Consider the following 27,211-nt stretch of genomic DNA (forward strand, 5'->3'; position numbering starts at 1 on the left):
AGGTTATGCAGGCTATAGCAAAGGAATAGGCCCTGCTGTGGGCTGCCTGGTCAGCGGTTTAATGCGTGTGGTGCCAGTCAAGTTGAAAAACAGTGCCTTCAGAAAGTATTAACACCACTTGACTTTTTCCACTATTTTGTTGTGTTACAACCTGAATTGAAAATGGATTAAATTGCGACGTTAATGTCACTGGCCAACATACAATACCCAATCATGTCTAAATGGAATGATGTTTTAGACATTTTTGCAAATGTAATAAAAAATGTCAACTTGAAATGTCTTGAGTCAATAAATATTCAACCGCTTTGTTATCCAAGTCTTATTAATAGGTGCAGGAGTAAAAATGTACTTAACAAGTCACATAATAAGTTGCATGGATTTTGAATGACTACCTCATCTCTGTACAACACCCATACAATTACTGTATCTGTAAGGTCCCTCAGTCGAGCAGTGAATTTCAGACACAGATTCAACCACAAAGACCAGGGAGGTTTTCTAATGCCTTGCAAAGAAGGGCACCTATTGGTAGTTAAAAGAAAAGTAAAAAAAAAACAGACACTGAATATCCCTTTCAGCATGGTAAAGTTATTAATTACACTTTGGATGGTGTATCAATACACCCAGTCACTACAAAGATACTGGGGGCCTTCCTAACTCAGTTGCCAGAGAGGAAGAAAACCACTCAGGGATTTCACCATAAGGCCAATGGTGAATTTAAAACAGTTACAGAGTTTAATGGCGGTGATAGGAGAAAACTGAGGATGGATCAACATTGTAATTACTCCACAATAATAACCTAAATTACACTGAAAAGAAGGAAGCCTGTACAGAATACAAATATTCCAAAACATGCATCCTTTTTGCAACAAGGCACTTTAGTAATACTGCAAAAAATATGTCAAAGAAATTAACTATGTTTTGGGAAAATCCAACATAATACATCACTGTGTACCAGTCTTCATATTTTCAAGCATGGTGGTGGTTGCATCATGTTATGGGTATGTTGTCATTGGCAAGGACTAGGGATTTTTTTTCGGACAAAAATAAACAGAATAGAGCTAAGCATAATCTTAGAGGAAAAGCAGTGTGCAACAGACACTGGGAGACAAGTTCACATTTCAGCAGGAAAATAACCAAATATGTGCTTACCAAGACGACATTGAATGTTCCTAAGTGGCCTAGTTATAGATTTTCAAGCCAATTTAAGTCAAAATTATGGCAAGACTTGAAAATGGCTGTGTAGCAATGGTCAACTACCAACTTGACAGAGCTTGAAGAATTAAAATAATAATAATGTGCAAACATTGTTCAATCCAGGTGTACAAAGCTCTTAGAGACCTACCCAGGAAGACTCAGGGCCGTAATCACTTCCAAAGGTGATTCTAACATGTATTGACACTGTGGTGTGAATACTTATGTAAATAATATTTCTGTATGTCATTTTCTAGAAACATGTTTTCACTTTGTCCGTATGGGGTATTGGTGTATCGATTTAATCCATTTTGAATTCAGGCTGTAATACAGCAAAATGTGGAATAAGTCAAGGTATATGAATACTTTCTGAAGGCACTGTAGGCTGTACATCGTCTGTCACATCACAATGTCGTCACCATCGACGATGGCTGTCAACCATCTTCGATATCCAATACTATCGTAATATTGCCCAACCCTAGTTGATAATGCTTATTGCTAATAGCATACCTGATAATATGGACCATACATAGTCAATATGCATGGTCCAATATGTTAGAATAATTTAAACAAGTCATTTTAACCGTATGTTATTGGGCTCAATACTGGAGGTGGAAATTATATTTTAGTTTCTCAGTCCTTTCTACTACATTTTCTATTTCTTCCCCTACTGCTACAATTTTTTTCTCCAGAGGAAACACATAAGTCAAAAGGCCTTGGCTCTTACTGATGATGGAAAAAATGATTAATATTTTTGACAATATGTCGTATCGTATTGTTTTGACTATTGCAGTATTCTTTTTGCAAGTTACCTGTACCTGCACCAAAACTCCAGTATTTGTCCTTCATAGCTTGTTCTCATCTTCTTTTTAAATAGGTAGCCATATTTTCCCCCCAGCACTTTTATTTCCATGACTGATCAAAACTTGTTCTCATGGCTCTCTCGTGTCCCGCTGCAGCAGGCATATGATAAGCAATATGTTTGGAATATCGAATCGCAATACAATCACAGTGTCTAATCGCAACACATATAGAACCGCGATACATCGCATTGGCACCTAAGAATAGTGATTAACAACGTATCGTGAGGTCCCTGGGAATTCACAGCCCTATTGGCTTCCACATATGGCTAAATAAGATCAGATCAACTTCATTGTCCAAAGGAGACATTTGTCTCGTGTATGTACGTACACACACCACTGCTCACACATTAAATGCATGTCATATAATACAGATCACCAAATACAAAGCGCAATTTCAAAACATATACCTTCGTAGGTAAACATTACACACTGACACACTTGCAGACAAACACTTGTGCACACACAGATCAGTCAGTCTATAGCAGGGACCTTTATACAGATGGTCTTGATGGTCAATTCAGGACAGATGTTGTGTGTTTAGTGTTCCACAGCCGTACACCCCGGTGGAGCCTATTGATAAATACTTGCTTCGGTTCAGGGTTGTTGCCTCTGCTTTGCCCTTCAGACCAGAATGTTTTTCCTACCTACTGAAAGGGGGACGGGTAGTGCCAGTCAGTGCTAGGTCCTGGAGAGCAGGATGAGGAGGACGGAAGGAGATGGAGGTGGGGAGTGACAGAATAATAGGGAGAGGGGATAAGAATGGAGGAGCAGATAGAGGAGAGGAGTGATATGGCAGAGGTGAGAAGAGATTGGTATGGCAGTTATTATTTATTTTTTTAACGGTTGTTTTCGGGGTCTTCGTATGAGGAATGTGGTGGAGTCTCCTCTCAGTCATACAGTACACTACTCTTACTTGCTCACGGCAACTCCTAAATTCCTTCAACCCAGCTACACAGAGACTGATGAAATGCATGAAGAATGCGCTATGTATCTGTCCGTCTATCCAAATTACGTTGTCTCTCCGTCATCCATCAACGCATGAGCCCCATAGCAAAACCATTGGCTCAATTTTTGATGGATATGAAATCTGTGTGGTTGGGCCCTTTTTTTGGGGGGGGGGGGGTTGCAGACTTCAGCCATGAGTAAAGATTGCCAATCTGCCATTCTACTTTTCAGGTTGTTACTACACCTTTATGTTGATTTTGATTATATTTGGTCACTGACTTCCTAATTTTCATTCTTCTCAGGGAGAAAAAACAGAAAATTCAAGACATAAAAAATAATATAAAGGAAGCTATTGAGGTAAGTAATTGGTACTGTTTTCTGCTGTTTTCCTCCCTCTTATATGAGTAGTCAGTACTAGTAGCCCAATAGAGGAAATTTTTCAACTGTTTTGATGTATCGATTTGGAAAAGAATATTTAAGTTTTGCTCAGTATTGTTTAAAATTTTTTTTTTAAAGCAATGTCTTTCTATTTTTCCTTCATTTCAGACTATAGTGACAGCCATGAATACACTCACACCCCCAGTCCGGTTAGCCAACCCAGCACACCAGTTCCGAATCGAATACATCCTGAACCTAGTAAATCAGAAGGATTTTGAGTTTACATTGGTAAGTACTTTTCGAATAAAAGAAAATCGCACACTATCCCTGTCATGTTGGCATGTTTCAGGGTTTTTCTCTGACGGTGCACGTCAGGTAGCCACCTTCTGGAGACTGCAGTGAAAGAGGTGGTCCAATGGACCACACTCACTTGATGAGTAGCGTTGACTGGAACCTGTAGATTTGTGTCTTTAGCTCAGTGGGCTAAAACAGTCTGCTTTGAACTAATTGGATACTGTTGTCTTAATCAGAGTTCATGTCAAAGTTTTCAAACTGTTGAAACTATGAATATTAGTCAAACTGGCTGCTAACTTGATATAGGTCTACGTTTTTGAATTTCAAAAGGAAGAACTCTTAAGATGAGGCAGGATGGTTTAGGCCCAGTCAGTGAATGGAGGAATGGGTAAATATGTGAAAATACTGGATTATAAATTGTGCCTTCCTGTGTTATACTTACGCTAAAATGTTTATTATATTCTACTGAGCCATTTGCTTCATGTTCCTATTCTTATATTTTATTATTTCTTATTGTTGTTGCATTGTTGAGAAGGAACCTGAAAGTAAGCATGTCGTTGGACGATGTATGCCACGCGTATTCCGTACATGTTATTTATAAAACTTGAAACTTGGGCCAATAACTTCCTAGTGGAACATCACATCAGTCATGGCAGCTACGACAGTATGGTGTCTGTCTGTCTGTCTGTCTGTCTGTCTGTCTGTCTGTCTGTCTGTCTGTCTGTCTGTCTGTCTGTCTGTCTGTCTGTCTGTTTTGTGGTTCAGTAATTAGCAGGTGTACTCCCCTTGGGATGCTCACAATTGAATGAGGCTCTCACCTGAGAGATGCATGGCCGGTGCCTGTTAACACTGATTGTGTTTAACAACACTAAATGGGTGTGATGGGAGTTCCCCTCTGAAACACTAGGACCCTCAGGGATTCACTCCAAACTGTATGTTCCCAGGGTAGACATGCGTGCAGACCGGCAGGGTAGGCAGGCAGACAGGCAGGGTAGGCAGGCAGGCAGGCAAGCAAGCAAGGCATGTAAAGATGTTCAATGCAAGTAAGCCAGAAATTCCAATCCAGATGAAATGTAATTTCTAAAGTGATGTATGACCAATATGTAATAACATTTTCTGATTCTGAATCAGAAGATATAACTAGGGCAGGCGCAAATACCGTGAAACCGATGGTTATGGATGAAGTAAAATAACTGTCATAACTGTTTAAATATATATATATATATAGATATATATATATATATATATATATACTCAGTGTACAAAACATTAGGAACAGCTGCTCTTTCCATGACATAGACTGATCAAGTGAAAGCTATGATTCCTTATGGACTTCACTTGTTGAATCCACTTCAATCAGTGTAGATGAAGGGGAGGAAACAGGTTAAAGAAGGATTTTTAAGCCTTGAGACAATTGAGACATGGAATGTGTATGTGTGCCATTCAGAGGGTGAATGGGCAAGACAAAATATTTAAGTGCCTTTGAATGTGGTATGTTAATAGGTGCCAGACACAGCGGTTTGAGTGTGTCAAGAACTGCAACGCTGCTGGGTTGTTAACGCTCAACTTTGTCCCGTGTGTATCGAGAATGGTTCACCACCCAAAGGACATCCAGCCAACTTGACACAACTATGGGAAGCATTTGAGTCAACATGGGCCAATATCCCTGTGGAACGCAGGAGAGTCCATGCCCAGATGATATATATATATAAAATAAGTCTACATTTAGGCTGTTGTTTATATGTGTATAATGCCTGTACGGATGTCAACCCCAACACAAGCAGATGTTCATGTCATCGTTACCAATCAACTGCTTTACAGTAAAAAAAAAAAAGACTGACTGTCATCACCAATTTCTGTACTCTAGCTATGCCATCCAGCGTATACGAATGAGAGTTAGCGTTTAGCAGTCACTTCTTCTAAACCTGAAAAGGGATGACTACTGCATGTTATGCAGCGCAAACTGCCAAATATATCCAAATCGGACTTAAGTAAGGACATTGTTGGCCTGTTACAATAAAACAAAATCTTGACGGATTTGACGAATATCCACTTTGTTGGATCCGATTTGTTGAAGGTGCGCCAATCTGGTAGACGTTCCATTGACTCCTTTAACGCATCTATGGGTACACTCGCAATGGCTGCCTGGTACGGTGATGCAATCATTTCCCACGGTAATATAGAATGTTCATTCAAATGATGTCGACTGATGTGGCTCATGCCACGGAATGTAATTTTTGTAATGTCCACTGAGTTGAATCAACAAATCACAGCAGATATTGGTGCGTGCCATTCCTGCTTTTACTTCCTGCTTTTACTTCCTGCTTTTACGTCCTGCTTTTACGTCCTGCTTTTACTTCCTGCTTTTACTTCCTGCTTTTACTTCCTGCTTTTACTTCCTGCTTTTACTTCCTGCTTTTACTTCCTGCTTTGCTCCTACGGTTAGCCTACATTCGCAATGGCCGCCAATCCACCCCATTAGGCCATCATCGACTTGAATGCCATCATTGATTTCTACGGCAGCACATAGTCAGGAGTGGAGGAAAGGAGAAGGGTTATGACAGAGACCGCGGTCATTCGGTTGGCCAATTACCGTCATCCAGAATTCCATGACCATCACAGCCCTAGTTACAACATTAGGTTAGAGTTTGCCCTGATGCTTTCTATAGATTTGGAGATATTTTATATGGTCTGTTGCTGTGCCAAGGGAATCTATGTCAATATGGGGGATTGGAATGTCTGTGGCTATTGACTACTCTGAAGCGTCTAATGCATTACATTAATGTGGGTTTGTGTGTGTTTTGGGCAGAGAAGGACTATCTGATAGGCCTCTGCCTCCCCCCTCCCTCCCATCTCCTGGCCCTAGGCTAGGGCCTACCAGGAACCAGTCTGACTGGTTCGCTCTGCCTGCCGCTCCGCTCTGCTTGGGCTTCTGACAGGGAACAGGGAGACTGACTGGGGGAGGAAACCCTGTAGAGAAGGAGAGGGCTGCTGAGCTTCGCTGATGTCCTGAATATACTTTATCCAGTGTTTTCCTTACCATTGTACAGCCTCCAACCCTTAAAGAGTTTGGCTTATTCTATGTAACGGCCTTGCGTCTCAGTAAAATTCTGTCCGTGTCTCAGTGAATTTGCTGAACCTCTATGTTAATTTTCCTCAGATGTCTCCTCTCCTCGCTGTCTGTCTGTCTGTCCTCAGCTGTGTAGCTGATGGGATACCTTGTGAATAGGGACAGGAGTTTTAGCCTACATGGTTAGGCAACGTGGTTAGGTGAAACACCTGGCCCTGCTAATGAATCACTAGCATTCAAATGCTCGTTGATTTACCACAAAACTGAATGTCAGGATTGCAGTGTGTTCAGAGTGAGACTGGCAGATAGTAACATTTCTGTTTTGTTTGCATGTTGGTAGTTATATCAATTGTCATGTAGGCCTTTGTCTTACTATTGTCAAATCAAATCAAATTGTATTAGTCACATGTGCCGAATACAACAGGTGTAGAGCTTACAGTGAAATGCTTACTTACGAGCCCTTAACCAACAATGCAGTTAAAAAAAAATATGGATAAGAATAAGAAATAAATAGCAGCAGTAAAATAACAATAGCGAGACTATATACATGGGGGTACCGGTACAGAGTCAATGTGCAGGGCACCGGTTAGTTGAGGCAATATGTACATGTAGGTAGAGTTATTAAAATGACTATGCATAGATGATAACAACAGAGAGTAGCAGCGGTGTAAAAGAGGGGGGCAATGTTAATAGTCTGGGTAGCCATTTGACTAGGTGTTCAGGAGTCTTATGGCTTGGGGGTAGAAGCTGTTTAGAAGCCTTTTGGACCTAGACTTGGTGCTCCGCCACCGCTTGCCGTGCGGTAGCAGAGAAAACAGTCTATGACTAGGGTGGCTGGAGTCCTTGACAATTTTTAGGGCCTTCCTCTGACACCGCCTGGTATAGAGGTCCTAGAAGGCAGGAAGCTTGGCCCCAGTGATTTACTGGGCGTTTGCACTACCCTCTGTAGTTCCTTTGCGGTCGGAGGCCGAGCAGTTGCCATACCAGGCAGTGATGCAACCTGTCAGGATGCTCTTGATGGTGCAGCTGTAGAACCTTATGAGGAAGCCTAGTTGAGAATCCTTATCAGTTGAGAAGGGAAAGTTATGTTTTGTTATCGTGTTGCTGTCCCTCATTGTTCCTGTGTAGGCTTCTTGATTTGAAGAATGTTTGGTTCCCTCTGTATCTCGTGTCCTGCGCCCACTCTGTCCTCCACTCACCAATGTCAACATGGCAGCATCTTCCCGAAGGGATGGGTACAGCTGTAGGTTCAATTAGACCACTAAAAGGAATACACATGCAATGCCTGGCCCAAATATGTTATTTTACAGACTAAAAAAAAGCGTTCTGATTGGTTGAAATAAAGTTGAATTCCAAATCGACTCCTAGCCTCCATGCTAGCCCAGGGATGGCCAACCCTCCTGGGCAGCTCCTGTATGATTTTGTTTTAGTCTAACTTAAACACATATGTTCATACTAATGATCTCGTCCTCAGGATTAGCTGGCGAGGCGTGCTATAATAGGACTAGAGCAAAAGCCTGGATAGGTTAGATTTAAGAAATCATTGACAAATCTTTTCTTCTGATAGGCTAGGTGAAATGTTCACCGTATTGCTCAACAATAACAATTTCAGATCTCGATGAGTGCCTAGGGGGCAGGGCCTAGGTGTACATTTTGGCTATTGAATGCCTGAATGCAATGAATATGGGAGCTAAAAAGCTAAAAAGGACTTCTCTAATCTGAGCAACCGGTTCTCTTCTCTAGCCATGGACTGTCCTGATCCAGTTCTCTGTGTTGTGTTGTTCTGCAGGAGTTCTATGAGCATGCAAAGAACCTATGGCAAGACGAGGGGGTGAAGGCCTGCTTCGAGAGATCCAATGAGTACCAGCTGATCGACTGTGCACAGTAGTAAGTACCCAGTTGTTGTCCCTCTGCGTAACGTGCTGTGTAACACATTCTTCGACGCTTACTCGGAATTCATATCATCAATTCAAGACTCGAACTTGAGTACAGTTTTAGTATGCACGTTTTTTTTCATGTTTTGTTTTCCATTTGCAAACTTATTGTATTTGTCCAGCTGACAATGGCAACCCCAATGCACAGTATGGCTGTCATTGAGCTTGTGTCTTACAGTAGTGTATTTATAGGTGTAGCTGTTGATTTGCGCACTTACAGTACAGGTTCATTGCTGCTGTGTTGGGAGAGCTTTTTACAGTAGAGTTTCCCCTTTCCTTCCTCCTCGGCTCTTAGCTTGTCATTTCTGGAATTCTTTCTTATCCGTCCTTTGATCTCCGTCGGGCCTGCCTCTGTTGTAAGTCATGCACTGGTCACATGAACCCAGCGTTCTTGAAAGTCAGATGCTCTTGGTGCTTTGCAGCAAGATGTGATGCTGGTTCGGGCCGGGTAATATATCGAATTCATTTGAGTCTTTCTAATGTATGTTTCAGCACAATGTTCCAAATGCTTGTATCGCAAGGATCAAGGTTTTACTTTTCCCCAAATTTGATTAGTGTTTTGTCTTTTTTGGTCTCGTCTCCTTCGCTTCTTCTGTGCTATGTGCACTTGTGCAACTTCCCACTCGCAGACCCCAAGCCCCTCCACCCTGCCACTCACAACAACAAAGAGACGGAATATCACTTCTTCCTCTCTGACAGCAAGCCGTTTCAACTCGCTATTTGCATTAGAGGTTTGGTCCAACTTAAATCGGTCATATCGACACGAAACACGTTGAGACATTAATTCATTCATGGAGGAGAACCTAACCTTTTGTAACGATACCTGTTTTATGTCTCAACTCCCAAAATGTGGAACAGAGCAGACCCTAGTAAGACAGGAGTATCCATGAACATTTTTGTGGAAAATAAATGCTCAGTTTCTGCCGCACGCAGCATTGCAGTACCAGGTACTGCTAGCCGTGTTGTAGCCACATACTGTTATATGCTACCTGTCAAGTCTGTGTTTTATAAATGCGCAAATAGCATAAAAATAGGTATTTATATAAGGAGTTGGCAACTCGTTCTCATTCTGAGAAATAAGCATAATCTTGTCCAGGTAGGCCACTTGATTTCAACAACGAAACAAAGTGAACAGGGCGTGTTGTTCCATCAGTTGGAGACAGTCGAGAGGGGGCATTCTTAATTAACGGTTCGACTGTTCTACCTCGTCAACCAGCAACTAGCTCCAAGTTGGCTAGACTTTCAATAGAAAATATTAGCCTTGGGCTCGTGCTTGAGAGATTGTTTATGAGACCTGTGTTAATGTTCTATAATGCCTGCTACCAGAAGTTAGTCATTATTAGTGGATGTGCGTTGTGACACAGTTCTGGTTACATTTGTAACACCATTTTTTATTTTCATAGACGGTCTTGAAAGCCGATCATTGATTATTGCAAAAAAAAGCAGGTTAAACAATTTTTTATAAAATAATGTAATTAGGGATATACAGTGCCTTCGGAAAGTATTCAGACCCCTTGACTTTTTCAAAATTTGTTTGGTTACAGACGTATTATAAAATGTTATGAAATCGTTTTTTTTCAATCATCAATCTACACACAATACCCCATAATGATGAAGCAAAAACTGGTTTGTAGAAATTGTTGCGTTATTTTGGCTGTGTGCGTAGGGTCGTTGTCCTGGTGGAAGGCGAACCTTCGTCCCTATCTGAGGTTCTGAGCACTCTGGATCAGGTTTTCATAAAGGATCTATCTGTACTTTGCTCCACTCATCTTTGCCTTGATCCTGACTAGTCTCCCAGTCCCTGCCGCTGAAAAACATCCTCACAGCATGATACTGTCACCATCATGCTTCACCGTATGGATGATGCGAGGTTTCCTCCAGACGTGACGCTTGGCATTCAGGCCAGAGAGTTATATCTTGGTTTCATCAGACCACATATTCTTGTTTAGGTGCCTTTTGGCAAACTCCAAGCGGGCTGTTATGTGCTTTTTACCGAGGAGGGCTTCCGTTTGGCCACTCTACCATAAAGGCCTAAATTGTGGAGGGCTGCAGAGATGGTTGTCCTTCTGGAAGGTTCTCCCTTCTCCACAGAGGAACTCTAGGGCTCTGTGACCATCAGGTTTTTGGTCACCTACCTGACCAAGGTCTTTCTCCCCCTATTGCCCAGTTTGGCCAGGCGGCCAGCTCTAGGAAGAGTCTTGGTGGTTCCAAACTTCTTCCATTTAAGAATGATGGAGGCCACTGTGTTCTTGGGGACCTTCAATGTTGCAGAACATTTTTGGTACCCTTCGCCAGATCTGTGCCTCGACACAATCCTGTCTCGGAGCTCTACAGATAATTCCTTCGACCTCATGGCTTGGTTTTTGCTCTGACATACACTGTCAACTGTGGGACCTTATATAGACAGGTGTGTGTGCCTGAGCTAAATTTCGAGTCTCATAGCAAAGGGTCTGAATAGTTATGTAAATAAGGTATTTCTGTTTTTCTTAACCTATTTTCGCTTTGTCATTATGGGGTATTGTGTGTAGATTGATGAGGAAATTGTTTTATTTAATCAATTTTAAAATAAGGCTGTAAAGTAACAAAATGTAGAAAAAGTCAAGGGTCTGAATACTTTCCAAAGGCACCGTATGTCGTGAATCGCCCGTAAGTTTGAAAAAATAGAGATATGATTTTTAGGTCATATCGCCCAGCCCTAATTCTGGTTTGTTATTCTGTGCACCGGGATGGGACCCGCTCCTGGACCGTCAAAGACAGGCAGGCAGACAGACCGTTTCGTGCAGGCTAAATGGAGACGTACAGAGAGAGGTCTTTCCTGAATTGCGGGGTAGGTATGTCAGCCCTCTCCTCCAGTCTCCCACACCCAGAAGCTTAGCAGCCTGGCCTGTGTTGTGGATCAGATGCTGGGCTGGGTGGCCAGACCGGAAGTGCTCCCCTCCCCCCGCTGTATGCTTATGTAAACGGAGCAGCCGAGAGAGGGAGAGCTATTTTTAACTCAAGCTAGCTGCAGAAGGAGAAAGAATGAGCGTGTGTGCGTGTGTTGGGGAAAGAGAGACAACTTTAGCATCATTGATGAAGGTGTTGGCATGAAATGAAAATCTCTGTCCGAGTTGGTGAGGGAATGTCAAGGTCCTCCCTCTGTAGTGTTCCCCGCTCTCTGTGGGTGTGATAAGAACTCGGCTGAGGATGTTGAAATGGCAATGCGGCCTCAGTCAGATGGAGGCAGGCGCATGGAATACCTTATTTTCTGTTATCGTCAGATTGCTAGGTTTTGACGTCTTCTTGGCTCTTTCTGTCATGTATGTGGTTGTCTGTGTTGTTTTTAATTCTGGAAATTTTGTATCTCTAATCATTTTAGCAATGCCAGAAAGTGAATTGTTCTTAGTTTACAGTGCAACATTTTGATTGTCCAAAAACATTGAAATATTCTGAAATATACTCCGCTCAGTATTTATTTCACAACACCCATGGGATTGCATCGCGTGCCACATGTATCTGCATCATTTCATTTTATACCACATATATGACCACCCTCCTCTTATGTCAGTCACATGTCTAGAAGTATTGAAATGGCTGTTACAGTGTTCCTTTTTTGTGTTGTCAAAATGGGGTCATAGTGTATTCCTGTAACCGAGCACCACATTTTAATTCCATCAACAATAGTGATAAAACATGCTACGTCGCAGATTCTTGAGAGGGGAACTTTTACCGGATCCCGTTATGAATTGGGGTTCAATTTGGGGCGTGCCTTGAAAAGTTCCAACATGAACATGAAGATGATATGGTAATACAGATAGGAAACCAAACAGAGACCCAAAGGAAAATGTCAAGCAATTTTGCTCTGTGGTTTAGACCTACTGAGAGCATGGTAAACCTGCAGAAATCTCAGTCCTACATGAATGTCACAAAAAAAGGGTGTTTGAAATAAATGTCAATATAAAAGAAATGTCTCTATCCATTAGGAGTTTGTCAGGCTTGTCTGATAATTCATCTCTCAAAATGCATTTTCAATTGTTCACTTTGGCCTAATTCTGTATTCCATACCAAACTTGATAAACTAGGCCTCATCTCGTAGCTTAGCTTTCCTGATAAGGTTTGCACCTAAACTCGCTAGATAATTGGGTGAACGAGACTGGGAGGTGAAGTTGCAATGCCGCAGAGAGAGGTTGTTGAGCTGTTCCCCTCAGGCTGCTGTGGAGAGCTTTCTGTGGAAATGCTGAGGAAATGGAGCTGTGTGGAGCAGCCTAGCCGCTGTCGTATGTATCAGCTGAGCTATAGACCATTCAAGTCTGGTCTGTCAATGCTCTCCACTTTTGACGCTACTATAATGTGGCGTAGCTTTCCCTCAAAGCCACACTATCTTTACTCCTCTAAACACTTCTCTTGGTAAACTCTTCTCTCCCATTCTCTCCATCTCCAGTTTGTAGTAGTGTCTTTGCAGGGACAGAAAATGGCTGTGACTGAGTCACTGAGTCATCACATGGGGTGGGAGGGAATGAGAGAGAGAGAGAGAGAGAGAGAGAGAGAGAAAGAGAGAGAGAGAGAGAGAGAGGCAGGGAGGGAGGGAGGGAGGGAGGGGGAGAAAGGTTTCACTGGAAACAGGGTTTGAGGAGAGTGTAGGAACGCTTTTCAAACTGAAAGCCCTGATTTTGTGTGTTTGTGTGTTCATGTGGGTTCACACACTGCACAAAGCATATATCAAATCATCCTTAAGTTATTTATCAAGCTGTTATTTATCAAGCTGACTGCATTTCCAGCGTGAGAATAGGTAAACAGTTGTTGGTTCCAGCTGTATGGCTGTAACACTGTAGTGCGTCTCACAACTTTCCTAGTCTGCGTAGGTAGCTAAATTGTTGAGATCTCAGTCTGTTGTGATTTCTGGAATTGCTCTCCTGTTTAGAGCCTGTGTTGCCCCTTTCCTTCCAGCATTCTGTTCTTCACAGCCCTTTTTGGGGAGGGCTCGCCCCCTCCCTTTGCTGGCCTCTCTCCACCTTTCCCTCCCCCTCTTCTCTCCCTGCATTTCTTTCTCTCTCTCTCTCTCTCTCTCTCTCTCTCTCTCTCTCTCTCTCTCTCTCTCTCCCTCCTCCTCTTTTCTTTCTATGTCTGTCTCTCCCTCTCTCTCTCTCTCTCTCTCTCTCTCTCTCTCTCTCTCTCTCTCTCTCTCTCTCTCTCTCTCTCTCTCTCTTCCTCCTCCTCTTTTCTTTCTATGTCTGTCTCTCCCTCTCTCTGGCCCCACTCCAGTCACAGAAGATTTGGAGCTGATAGTCTATTTATAGCGCTGGTGGTTCTATCACCATGACAACCAAGCTGGAGGCCAGGGCGCCAGGGAGCTATTTTTGGAGCAGCTCTGTAATGTCAGACACAGCCTTCTCTCTCTTTTCTCTCCTTCTCTCCCTCTCTATTCTGTGTTAGAGCGACTTCTGGATGTGTACTGTAGCGTACCCAGTAAGCTAAATTATGTTGAAAAGTCTTTTCCAGACGTCGACGTCAGGTGCATTTTAGGTGCTGAATGAAAGCTAAAAATACGTATTTTCCGGACATCGAAAATACATATTTTCCAGACGTTAAAAATGCGCATTTTCCGGATGTGGAAAATACATTTTTTTTTTTTGGGGGGGGGGGGGGGTGGTACATTCTCAATGAACTAAGCATTCAATCACAATAATAATTTTGCCAGCCTCAAACCCCTGTAAATCTAAGCCAGCGTTTCCCAAACTAGGTGTTGCTCTGGTTGCCGCTAGATCTGGTTGTAATAACCAGAGCGGTATCTGTTTTATTCCTACAAATTGAAATTGAACACCATCAATGATGATGTTTTTTGTCTGCACAGATCATCCAACATGATTGTCTGATGATCTTCTAGACTTCTCAATACCTTTCTGATGCATTTCAGAAACTTCAAACCACAAGTACCTGAAGTACTGTCAGACTGATTTTGTAACAGACGATCACAAACCTAGTCTAAACTATAAACCAAGTCTCTAAAGCCCTTGGTTTGCGATATCTAGTAAGCTAACATGTGGCAATGTTTTTAAGATGGTCATGGATTTTATAGCTATTTGATTTAGAATTTGTAGGACTTCTGTAGGTCTAACAAACCAAACAAATATTTTCAAAGGATTTGATAACATATTGAATTCGGCGTTTAGTTGCATGCAGCATGTTGGAAGTGCTTGCTGTGACTTGTAGTGCAGCACTTCGTGGGCGGTTTGAATGCAGGCCAAAATGAATTGACAACCCAAATAATTCCAAGAGCCAGATTGAAACGTGTCATGCCCAGAGAGCATATCAAAGTTCCAGAGTGGGATCTCTGCTAGTTTAAAAGTTAAGACCCATTATATACAGAGAAATTGACATAGTAGGCAGTGTAACCAAACTTTGAAGCCTGATGAACACTACGTGTTTTTAGCCCGATCTAAAGGCTTCCGGTGCATTCGTAGGAAATCTGAGCCAACCTGGAGCAAAACGTAACACCGCAGCCCGTAAAGCGCAAGCACATACTCGATTTACGGTTGCTCGCTCCCGGGCATTATCGCCAAGTGTGAGCAGTGCTCATAGCAGATGCGAGACATGTCCCGCTATCAGCTACTCAGAACTATAAAGGTTGACCCAGTAAAACAACACACTTCACTGCACCTATCCAATGTGTGACAATAAAACATATATATATTTTTTACTTTCAGAAATGTTTAGCTCTCAGTCTTTTTCACCATCTCTACACACACACACAAAACGCAAACATTACATCTGAATTTTTAACAGATGTGTATTTCCATCTGTCATATGAAACTGCTGGCATGTGTTGAGCGCATTAGACCAGTGTTTTCCCTCTACTTCCATTTTGGAATATTTGCGTGTATTACCATGTGAGCATTGCTGCGCTTATAATGTGAAGAAATAGTAGTTGATCAAAAGTTATCTTGCAAATTCAACAGGCTATGGTGTGAAATAGGCTTTTGGAAGTGCCCTCTTTATTTTGTTACTTACGTTAATGTCGTCTTTGGTGTGCTTATCGACAAGCACAACCACAAGCACCGTTTTTTCCCCACTCCTATCAATAAAATAGTTTTATGAAATCATACAGAAGTGTTACTGTGTGTGAAGTTTAAAATGCATTCGCTCATTAATAAATGTGTAAAGTGATATATTGTAACCTATTTTTAACACAAGAAAATGTGATTAATTTTATATTTAATCAGCCTTCTTCCTCAAATAAGGCAATCTTTTCAAGAGGGAGGGAATCTGATTTCATTGGTCCTCAACTTGAAACTCAGTCATTTCGTTCAGGGTGAGTGGATGTTGGCACGAGTTAGCCTTCCCAGGAGCAGGTTAGTTCTGAAGGATTCTTTGCCATAGAAATGAACCTGGCTAAAAGGTGAGACATTTTCGTGGTACCGGTTATCCCGAGTTGAACTCTGAGTTGACCAAATTTACCTTGCTAACTCCTCAATCGTAGGATACCCCTCATGTCCACAGGGCGTCAGTTCATGTAGACTACGTGCATCGTGACATCACGTCTCGTGGGAATTTATTTTTTTACCCCCTTTTCTATGTATCCAATTGGTAGTTACTGTCTTGTCTCTTTGCTGCAACTCCCGTACGGACTCGGGAGAGGCGAAGGTTGAGAGCCGTGCGTCCTCTGAAACAAAACCCAACCAAGCCGCACTGCTTCTTGACACAATGCCCACTTAACCCTGTTGCCAGCCACACCAATGTGCCGGAGGAATCACCGTACACCTGGTAACCGTGTCAGCTTGCACTGCGCCCGGCCAGCCACAGGAGTCGCTAATGCGCGATGGGACAAGGACATCCCTGCCGGCCAAACCCTCTCCTAACCGGGACCACGCTGGGACAATTTTGCGCCGCCCATTGGGCCTCCCGGTCATGGCCAGCTGGACTCGAACCCAAAATCTCTAGTGGCACAGCTAGCACTGTGATGCAGGGCCTTAGACCACTGCCCACTCGGGAGTCCACTCGTGTGAATTCTTATGTGGATTATAATAAAGTGACACATCTGTAGGGGGTAGATATATTTATCAATTGTTTTTTCACATGTTCAAAACAAGCAATAGGCAGAATACATTATTGGTGGTGTCAGTGCCTGTGCGGTTATAGCTGCTGACCCGGCACAAATATGCCAGAGTCGACATGGGATCAAATCCGGCCCACTGCTCTTTGACCCCCCCCTCCCCCCACTGTTCGATCTCTTCAATAAAAGCTCCAAAATTGGGACTGCCTCACTCCTTAAAGTACCTTTAAGACATAATAATGGGCTTGTATAATATAATGATAATACAGTATAATGATCTATGCTTAATAATATGCCATTTAGCAGTGGGAGGATTTTTAACGTTAACACTTGGGTGCAGAAAAGTGCCAGATTCTTGAATGATAATGACCAAATCATTGTCGCATGATTAAAGAGACAGGGTTGGCGCAAATTGCAGGAGAGGGGATGGTGAAATCAGCTGTTCAATCAGCTGTCAATTAACTGATGGCTGGGTAGCCTACAGAATGTAGCCTATTGGAATGTAATCCAATAACAAGGGGCCTCCATCTATGGCGCTAGATTATCACCAGCTGATGTCTTGTTAAACCATCAATACGCGCTAAATTCACCCACACAGCTTATCTCAATTGCAACCATTATTGGTCACCTCATTGCCACTCCCTAAAAGATGATGTCGGTGTTACCTTAGTCCTGCTTGCAACCAAAGTCTTTCAAGATATGTTTGCCCTCTTGTTGATATTATCATCGGAACAACTTAGTCCTTTTTGAACAGATTTAGGCCGTTAAAAAAAAAATCTATTTGACAAACAAATCTACTGTGGCAATTTACTCAACACTTTGTATGAATGGAAACTAATGTTGGTGTAGCCTACTGTTGTTATTATTTGATTTGTTTCCTATTTGTTATCCATTAATTACAACTGTCTTTAAAAGACAAGTGTCTGGGCCTCCCGAGTGGTGCAGCGGTCAAAGGCACTGCATCATCACTACAGACCCGGGTTAGATCCCAGACTGCGTCACAGCTGGTCGTGACTGGGAGACCCTTAAGGCGGCGCACAATTGGCCCAGCGTCGTCTGGGTTAGAGGAGGGTTTGCCCGGTCGGGATTTCCTTGTCCCACCGCACTCTAGTGACTCCTCGTGGTGGGCCGGCGCCTGCAAGCTGACTTCTGTCGCCAGCCGGACGGTATTTCCTCCGACACATTGGTGCGACTGGCTTAGTGGTTAAGCGAGCAGTGTGTCAAGAAGCAGTGCGGCTTGGCAGGGTTGTGTTTCAGAGGACGCATGGCTCTCGACCTTCATATCTCCGGAGTCCGTAGGGGAGTTGCAGCGATGGGACAAGACCAGTTGGATATTACGAAATTGGGGAGAAAAAAAGGGGTAGAAGTACAAATAGTGTCTGGTATGATCGTTCGTTATAAAGATTGGGGGTAAAATATCCCTGGATTGTCCATATCTGTAATGTGTGATGAAATCAAGTAACTGGGTTGGGAGATTGCCTTATTTGTCCCAGAAGGGAATGGGATGGAATCGAACCCAGGCCGATACTGAAGGCCTATATGTGTGCGCTGAAGGCAATGGCCCTAACCATTAGACCACCACAGTCCATAATGGAACTCAATTGACAGTTCATTTGTAACCTTAGGTTTGCCAGAAACCGTCAGATGTCCTCTTTTTTTTGATAATATATACTGTAGATCTATAAATCATGGGCTTTCGCATGCCATTGCGTTCCATTCCGTAGGCAACCTCACTACTCTCAATTTCGTCTTGTTTTTACATCTGATATTATAGGCCTATTATGTGCAATTAGATTTGATAGCCTACAGTTTAGGTGTAGTTAATATCTAACATCCGTAGGGAAAAACTTAAACTTAACCTGACTAACAGGTTGTTAAATCCAATATAATTTCAACATGAAATTCCACGTAGAAACTTAGCAAATAGTTTTCATCCTATATTCATCTATTGGGAGGTTGAAGTTCAGTTGAATTTCATATTTGATTTGACATTGTTTCAGCGTTGATCGTAAAATGGTTGTTTTGAATCCACGTCTTTGTTTCAACGTCATGCCATCTTGAGAGGTGCATTGAAATATAATGTGATATAATGTTCTTCAGTGAGAACAAATCTACCATCTAGATGCCTACCTCTATGTACCCTAGCAACACGCATGCCCCGCCCACCTGAGGATCTGTCTTTTTCATCCATCTATTTCTTGCGTTTGAGTCGTGCAAAATCCACCTGTCACTTCAATATCACTGGATTGATTGCTTTCTTTTTACTCCTGCGACTCTTTCATACTCTTGCTTGTGCCTGTTGTCCCGTTAGCGTTAAGACTGCAAAATTTTTGTAATGACCTGTCAAACACACCCCGGTAATGGCTGAAATGGGCTCAATGGGAGACATTGGATTTCTGTTGAATCTATAAGAACGCTAAAGCTTAGTCTGGGTTTTAACACACCGTCTTGACACTTGCTTCACAAAAAAAGAGAAGAAAAATAACTTTATTTTGATGTTTTGTTTTTGGGGGGTGAATTGAAAAAGTAATAATTTAATACAGTTGAAATGTTTACAAATGAGATTCATTGAAATGAAAGCAACTTACGAAAATGAACACTTGAATTATAGTGGTATTATGTCTGATCTCGCATACAATGTACCGGTACAGTATGTTTAGATAGGTGTAATTTAGAGCCAAGTGTTTTGAATTTTGTATCCTGCTATTGACACACTTATGCAAGAGAACATGACAAAAACTGTGATTAATGAGACAGTCTAGACAGCGCAGGTGAGTGCTGGTAGGGTAGACGGAGCAGGTAAGTGCTGGTAGGGTAGACGGAGCAGGTGAGTGCTGGTAGGGTAGACGGAGTAGGTGAGTGCTGGTAGGGTAGAAAGAGCAGGTGAGTGCTGGTAGGGTAGACAGAGTAGGTGAGTGCTGGTAAGGTAGACAGAGCAGGTGTGTGATGTGCTGGTAGGGTAGACAGAGCAGGTGAGTGCTGTGCTGGTAGGGTAGACAGAGCAGGTGAGTGCTGTGCTGGTAGTGTAGACAGAGCAGGTGAGTGCTGGTAGGGTAGACAGAGCAGGTGAGTGCTGGTAGGGTAGACAGAGCAGGTGAGTGCCGGTAAGGTAGACAGCACGTGAGTGCTGGTAGGATAGACAGAGCAGGTGTTTGGTGGCTGCAGCTCTGGTCCTCCCCTTTATGTTAATCTATGCAAATACACCCATTGTATTTATGCAAATTATTAACACGGAGACCTGATATAGTAAGAAAATATATATATTTGAGTGCAATCTAAGAAAGAAAATTGACCTACTGTTGCATTTATAAGAATTGTTTTTAAAATATTTTAACAATTTCCGTGACTGTTGCTAATGTACCCTGCTTAGCTTTGGAAACGAGCTGCGTTCAATTCAGCTGAGCTATCATATGTCAATACATTTAGACATTGATCAGCTTCCATACTCATTTATGTAGACTGCCTAAATAACATTGACATCTGATTTGCCCCAAAGGACACCGTCATTTCAATGTGAAGCTAGGTATACCATCATTCGTCCATGGTTGATTGGATCTTTTGAAGTTTAGAAGTAGTTACCATTAGCCCTATAAGTAGGATACCAAATTCATGATATTAATAATAATAATAAACTTTTACGTTTGGATATTGTCCTTTATAAGAAAAACCTTTGAATGAGTAGGTGTGTCCAAACTTTTGATTGGATCTATCTATCTATCTATCTATCTATCTATCTATCTATCTATCTATCTATCTATCTATCTATCTATCTATCTATCTATCTATCTATCTATCTATCTATCTATCTATCTATCTATCTATCTATCTATCTATCTAACTAACTAACTAACTAACTAACTAACTAACTAACTAACTAACTAACTAACTAACTAACTAACTAGTATGTACAGTGCCTTCAGACCCATTGACTATTCCCAAATGTTCTTAGGTTACAGCCTTATTCTAAAATTGATTAAATATAATTTTTTCCATTTCAATATACACACAATACCCCATAATGACAAAGTGAAAAAAGAGGTTGACATGTTTGCTAATTTATGTAAATACATTTTTTTAAATTTGCTATGAGATTCAGAATTTAACTAAGGTGCATCCTGTTTCCATTGATCATCCTTGATGTTTCTTCAACTTGATTGGAGTCCACCTGTGGTAAATTCAATTGATTGAACATGATTTGGAAAGGCACACACTTGTCTATATAAAGGTCCCACAGTTGACAGTGCATATCAGAGCAAAAACCAAGCCATGATGAAGGAATTGCCCGTAGAGCTCTGAGTCAGGATTGTGTCAAAGGCACAAATCTAGGGAAGGTACCAAAAAATGTCTGCAGATTTGAAGGTCCCCAAGAACACAGTGGCCTACATCATTCTTAAATGGAAGAAGTTTGGAACCACCAAGAATTCCTAGAGCTGGCCGCCCAGCCGGAACTGAGCAATCGGGGGGAGAAGGGCCTTGGTCAGGCAGGTAACCAAGAACCCGATGGTCACTCTGACAGAGCTCCAGACTTCCTCTGTGGAGATAGGAGAGCCTTCCAGAAGGGCAACCATCTCTGCAGTACTCTACCAATCAGGCCTGTTATTGTAGAGTGGCCAGGAGGCAGCCACTCCTCAGTAAAATGACAGCCCACTTGGAATTTGCCAAAAGGCACCTAAAGACTCTCAGACCATGAGAAACAAGATTCTCTGGTCTGGTGATTGAAATCTTTGTCCGGAATGCCAAGTGTCACATCTGGAGGAAACCTGGCACCATCCCTACAGTGAAGCATGGTGGTGGCAGCATCATGCTGTGGGGATGTTTTTCAGCGGCAGGGACTGGGAGACTAGTCAGGATCGAGAGGACAAAGATGAACGGAGCAAAGTACAGAGAGATCCTTGATGAAAACCTGCTGCAGAGCACTCAGGACCTCAGACTCGGGCAAAGGTTCACCTTCCAACAGGACAACAAAGCACACAGCCAAGATAATGCAAGAGTGGCTTTGGGACAAGTCTCTGAATATTCTTGAGTGGCCCAGCCAGAGCCCGGACTTGAACCCGATCGAACATCTCTGGAGAGACCTGAAAATAGCCGTGCATGGATGTTCCCCATCCAACCTGACAGAGCTTGAGATGATCTGCAGAGAAACATAGGAGAAACTCCCCAAGTACAGGTGTGCCAAGCTTGTAGCGTCATACCCAAGAAGACTCAATGCTGTAATCGCTGCCAAAAGTGCTTCAACAAAGTACTGAGAAAATGGTCCAAATACTTATGTAGATGTGATAATGTTTTTTTAAATACATTTGGGAAAGAAATTGTTGAGTTTGCTTTCTCATTATGGGGTGTTGTGTGTAGCTTGATTGAGTAAAAAAATAACTATTCATCATTTTTAGAATAAGGCTGTAACCTAACAAACTGTGGAAATAGTCGAGGGGTCTGAATACTTTCCGAATGCACTGTATAAAGACGATATCTTTGAATATCTCCACCCGGCACAGCCAGAAGAGGACTGGCCACCCCACATAGCCTGGTTCCTCTCTAGGTTTCTTCCTAGGTTTTGGCCTTTCGAGGGAGTTTTTCCTAGCCACTGTGCTTCTACACCTGCATTAATTGCTGTTTGGGGTTTTAGGCTGGGTTTCTGTACAGCACTTTGAGATATCAGCTGATGTACGAAGGGCTATATAAATACATTTGATTTGATTTGAAATACTTTTCAGATCACCAAACTAGTTATAGAAAATACACAAATAATATTCAAGACAAACGTCCGTCTGCCACCAATATAACTACACCAGGTCAGTGTATCTACATGTAGCAGTGTGGGCTGAACTGTTACTGGGGCAATGCTATTATTCAGTCTGACTACTGGGGAGGGTTATTCTTGGACTAGCTCTATTAATACGGAGAAATTCTATAATTGAGATGTGTATTTGGACTGGATCTGTGGACACATCAGAGCAGTTGTGGTATGAGACCAGCCTCACCACTCAGTCCCAAGAGGGAGGTGGTAGCTTGCTGGTTCTGCATGCGTGTGGGGATGTGTGTGTCTGTGTGGAGAGTGTGAGCGTGTGTGTGTGCCTGTCTGTCTGTCTGTCTGTCTGCACAACCTCCTCCTTCCTCCCTCCCTCTCTCTCTCTCTCTCTCTCTCTCTCTCTCTCTCTCTCTCTCTCTCTCTCTCTCTCTCTCTCTCTCTCTCTCTCTCTCTCTCTCTCTCTCTCTCTCTCTCTCTCTCTCTCTGTGTGACCTGCAACCCTCTTGTCATATTTCACCCTAGTGTGTCACATTCCTGGATATCTCAGGGGAGGGGGGGTTTACGTACCTCTGGCCTGAGAGGCAGGCAGGCAGGCAGAACACTGATTCTCCATGGTGGGGTACTGGACGTGAGGCGGGTTACCAGGCCTCCCTATTCCAAAAAGCGAGTCTCCCTGGAGATCTTCAATAATGCCCTGAATCACTGCACTTCACTGTGGAAATTAGCTGTTTTCCATTTATTTCACACAGCATTCATTGTGTTTGATTGGGACGACACAACACACAAGGCTGATGTATAGCATATGTCCATGGTGTGAGGTTAGGCTTGTCACACCATTCTAGCAAGACCCTCTGCCCAGTTGACTGGACCAATGACGACAGTCCACACCAAGGGTCCACATGTAGAAAAAAGGGAGGGCCTCTTCCTCTTAGGATGGAGGGGTGGATCCGATTGGCCTTTGCTGGCTGACGACAAGTCACATCAGTCAGTCGTCGATAGACCATTAGCTCTCTAAATTCAGCATAAACATGTTTCATGGTTGAACTGTGTGCATCTAACATTTGAAGTCTTCCCCTCCCCTCACTATTACTACTACAGCAGCTCCATTGACTACAGTGTCTGACAGAGCAAACGGCTGGTGACTCACACTGCAAGCCTCTGTGATCTTGATGTGGAGGAAAAATTGACACTCCCTCTGCTGGTCGTTTGTGGAAGTGTTCTCCATCTTTTTGCTTTACTGGTTGGGGACTGTGACCTCCCTCGCCTAGTCTTAGTCTGTCTGGTATGGAATTTACCAGAGATGGAATGCCCACCAATGTCATCTTGAGAATGTGTATGGTCTGGTCAGTTTGACAGGCCTTTTTATTGCTTTAACTCCTTACTTTTCTACATTTGCACACACTGTACATAGATTTTTCTATTGTGTTATTGACTGTACGTTTGTTTATCCCACGTGCAACTCTGTTGTTGTTGTTTTTGTCGCACTGCTTTAAAAAAAATCTTGGTCAGGTCGCAGTTGTAAATGAGAACTTGTTCTCAACTGGCCGACCTGGTTCAATAAAGGTGGAAAGAAAAAAATGTATGGTGAAACATTGTGTGGTTGTTGTTGCCCCTCCATGTCTCCCCTGCAGCTGGCTGAACTCAGCCCTGAGTTCACAGACAGATAACAGGAATGTAATGTCTCAAATACAGCCATAACACGCGTTTTTGTATTATACAACAGTTCTGGTTTGACCATTTTTGATGCTTGGTCATTTGGGGTACTGTGTGGAGTTTGGTCATCTGTAGCTCAGGAAAGAGCTATATTGTTATGTCGTGCAAATGAGTCATTTCTGCTCATTTTTCTGCACATTATACTCTGTCCTTAGCTGTCAAGTGTGTAATCTATTCTGCTTCTGCCTTTTACAGCTTTTTAGACAAGATTGAAATTGTGAAGCAGAGTGACTACACTCCCACTGATCAGGACTTGTTGAGATGCAGAGTACTGACTTCAGGGATCTTCGAGACAAGATTCCAAGTGGACAAAGTCAATTTTCAGTGAGTTTGATGTGTCGGCCATTTTTATTTTAAATGCAAGATTAACGTCAGTAAACTGTTGATCCCTGTGTGTTACTTGTTATCAGTTGATCTATCGGGCAGTAAGTAACTCTGTCTTTTCTCCTCTCCCAGTATGTTTGATGTTGGAGGTCAGAGGGACGAACGCCGAAAGTGGATTCAGTGTTTTAATGGTAAGGCCTCCGTACTACAGAATACTGTTGTATTTCTTCCCACCAATAAGTGTGTAGCAAATGGCATGGGGTTGCAGCCACCTTCACATCCATGAACATCTCCTGTATCATGTCTAACCCAGTGGTGATTCTCTCTCCTTGTCTGTCCCTCCAGATGTGACGGCCATTATATTCGTGGTGGCCAGCAGCAGCTACAACATGGTGATCCGGGAAGACAATCAGACCAACCGATTGCAGGAGGCCCTCAACCTCTTCAAGAACATCTGGAACAACAGGCAAGACCTCTCAATGCTCTCTCCCCCTTTCGGGCCTCTCCCCCTTGTAGGCCTCTCCCCCTCTCTTCCCCCTCACAAACCCATTCCTGCCCTTGACGTACTGTATCGTTGTGTTAATCCCAGCCACAGCAGTTGCCGATATAGACTTTTTCCCCCTCGCCTTTTGTGCTCATCTAACATGCAATGCGCTACAATTAAATGTCATTTCTGGCCTAGGTCTATGATTTGTAGAACCATGGTGGGCTTGTGTAAATGGATGCGTCATTGACTTGAATACGTCGACCTGAACTCACTTTGTTGTTGTTTCTCTCCTCAGGTGGCTACGGACCATTTCTGTCATCCTCTTCCTGAACAAACAGGACCTGCTAGCAGAGAAGGTGTTGGCAGGGAAATCTAAAATTGAAGAGTATTTCCCAGAGTTTGCACGCTACACTACGCCAGATGATGGTAAGGCAAATACAGTAATGTTCTTGATCAACTCCCTACTGGAACTATTCAAGACTATCAAGATCAAGTTTTTTTTGTGTTTTTTTTTTGTTAGTCTGTAAACGTAACAATTGTAATAATATTGCTTGGAACTCTTTGGAACTTTTTTGCGACGTGATGGGCACAACACTTCTCTGGTGAAGAATTAATCTTGTTGGCATGGATTATGTTACTGATCGAAATGAAAATGTCTAGTATACAGTGATCAGACATGACAATTATATCAATGATTTGGTCTATTTGTCCTTCTCAACCAGCAACACCTGAGCCAGGGGAGGATCCTCGTGTCACAAGGGCAAAGTACTTCATACGTGATGAGTTTCTGGTACATGCCTTTAATGTCCATTCACCTTTTTGTTTACCTTTTTTTGTCTGAGACTATGTGTACCAATATGCACACAGCCCTATGTGGTTATGAATCCCTTCTCTTCTTTGTGGCCTTTTCAGAGGATCAGCACAGCCAGTGGAGACGGAAGGCACTATTGTTATCCCCATTTCACCTGCGCAGTGGACACTGAAAACATCCGGCGCGTCTTCAACGATTGCCGAGACATCATTCAGAGGATGCACTTACGACAATACGAGCTCTTGTGATGGGAGTGGGAGGAGAGACTCCCGGTGTACTGCCGGTGTTCTGCCTATCCTTGTCCAGTTAGTCCCCTCGTCACTCAACCAACCCTCTCCTTCCATTCTGACAAACAAACACCTTCTCCTTGGGACACTGTGTTTCAAATAAAGAAAATGACAACAGACTCCTAAACACAGTGCTGTACCAGTAACAAGCCAGAACTGCGGAACTCTTCACTGCACTTTGAACCTGTGCTCAGGACTGCAATCCGTGGCCCGTTCTCGATCTCTCTCAAACATACACACTACGGGCACGCACACTCACACGTGCGGAAACCCTCTCTAATTTTCAGTGTCTCCCATTCGTTCTTCTACTTGGAAATATCCCCGGCACACACTGAGACAAGAACACACACAGACACACGCTTTCACCTTGTCCCACTGTTTTCAGCCTTGAAAAGCTAAAGTGCCGTGCCTGAGTTACTCTGGCGACGTCACAGTTCTCGAGAGATCCAGTATATGCATACGTGCCGAAGCAGGACCCTGGGAAGGAAACAATGGACAAATTGAAAGGATGGAGGAAAGTAACGAATGAAGAGGCGGGTTGTGAGCATACTCTGCCTGGGGATGGATGGATGCGAGTGTGACTTGGACAAGACTGTCACGTGACTTTTACTTCTGGAATCAATGAGGAGCAAAGGCAAAAACATACAATGCATTAATTCATGCAAACAGTGAACTTGATGCAGTGCAAAAAAATCCAAGCTAATATATATATATATATATATATATATATATATATATATATATATATATATATATATATATATATATATATATATATATAAATGTATATATATATGTGTATATATGTGTGTACAAGTCAAACATTTGGACACACCTGCTCATTCAAGGGTTTAAGGGTAGAATAATAATGAAGACATCAAAACTATGAAATAACACATCTGGAATCATGTAGTAACCAAAAAAAGTGTTAAACAAACCTAAATATATTTTATATTTGAGATTCTTCAAAGTAGCCACCCTTTGCCTTGATGACAGCTTTGCACATTCTTAGCATTCTCTCAACCAGCTTCACCTGGAATGATTTTCCAACAGTCTTGTAGGAGTTCTCACATATGCTGAGCACTTGTTGGCTTCTTTTCCTTCACTCTGCGGTCCAACTCATCTCAAACCATCTCAAT

The 27,211-nt window shown here is 42.6% G+C and overlaps 1 pseudogene; it reads left to right on the forward strand.

Moving 5' to 3' along the window:
• LOC135542249 (guanine nucleotide-binding protein G(s) subunit alpha-like) overlaps positions 1 to 26,766 on the forward strand; it is a 45,264-nt pseudogene extending 18,498 nt beyond the window's left edge.
• The last annotated feature ends 445 nt before the right edge of the window (positions 26,767 to 27,211 follow it).

The sequence above is a fragment of the Oncorhynchus masou genome, chromosome 6, assembly GCF_036934945.1.
Source record: "Oncorhynchus masou masou isolate Uvic2021 chromosome 6, UVic_Omas_1.1, whole genome shotgun sequence".
Classification (NCBI taxonomy): Eukaryota; Metazoa; Chordata; class Actinopteri; order Salmoniformes; family Salmonidae; genus Oncorhynchus; species Oncorhynchus masou.